The following is a 1,318-nucleotide window of genomic DNA, read 5'->3' as shown; positions in this document are numbered from 1 at the left end:
CATTCCTATACTCATACCATGTGATATTTCTATGAAGCACTCCTTTCGTTAGTAATTTTCTATAAACTCGATGCTGAATTAGAAGAAACCAAATGCATGGGTTCTTGAGATTATTCAAGCAATGCTTGTATAGCAACATCTTTTTGAGCGGATGAACTGCAATAGCTGTGGTCTGGAATCCAGATGTTAGAGATGTGAGTTTCTCTTGTTTGGGTTGTTAAGTTGAGGAGAGAAAAGAAAAATAATGGAGAGAAAAACAGCTGCTGCACTATCTTTCACAGTTGGTAAATTTGAAGTGGGGAAATAGTGTTGTATGAGTTGATACGATTGTGCGATCCTTGTATTTTGGGTATTTTATCACTTTTGTTGACCTTTTGCTTGTATTTCTGTCATAATTTGATGTCCATTTGTTACTTTCACTACGATTAATTAACTTCTACTTGAATTGCTTAGTGATGCTTTGGTATTCTTTAATCTTCTGTTGATATTTGTGTACTTAACCAATGTGATATTATCAAGTCAACTTATCTCTATATCATAAGTTCCGTGGTGAATGAATATGTAGATTCATGCCTTCGTTTGAGTATATTTTTTACAACAAATAACCGTACAATAGTATTAAGTGAGATGTATGTAAGCTGTCATCTCTTTTTATTGTTAGATCTGTAAAAAATTGCAGCCAGATAATGCGTTCTCTTTTGTTGTGGTTTTGTTGCTCTAGGTTCCAACAATGGCGTTTATTAGTAAAGTTGGAAATTTACTTAAGTAGAGTTTAAGCAAGCACATCAATTCTGAATTGTCTGCATCTAATCCATCTATATTCCAAGCAATTAGATGCATGTCATCTTCCAAGTTATTCATTGGAGGTGTGTTCGATCTCTATCTAGTACAAACTGAAACATCATCATACTTCTACTTCGTCATGATCTCTTCAAACTTGGTTACTCAGGTCTATCATACGTCACGGTTGATACAAGTCTGAGAGAAACTTTTTCTTCCTATGGGGAAGTTATTGAAGGTAATGGTTATGCTTTACCTTTTTTGCCCTAAAGTTGATTTCTATTTTGCCCTAAGGTATTGGTTAGGGATGTGTTTGTCCACCAAATGGGCCTCAATGATAAGGTTATTGTTGCCCTCTCTGGTGGTCACACCTTGGTATGTGTTGAGATTTCCATGTTTTAACTTGTTTAGGTCGAACCTAGATTATTGGCCATATGCTGGATTTTCTGGATTTGTAATTTGTTATTGATCCCCAGGGAAGGTGACACAAGGAACGTTTTGGATATGAGGGACCGTGGACCTTGAACCCTCATTTTTT

The sequence above is a fragment of the Akebia trifoliata genome, chromosome 4 (genome assembly GCF_017979445.1).
Source record: "Akebia trifoliata isolate Shusen 1 chromosome 4, ASM1797944v1, whole genome shotgun sequence".
In the NCBI taxonomy this organism is placed as follows: domain Eukaryota; kingdom Viridiplantae; phylum Streptophyta; class Magnoliopsida; order Ranunculales; family Lardizabalaceae; genus Akebia; species Akebia trifoliata.
This window is presented reverse-complemented; position numbering follows the sequence as displayed.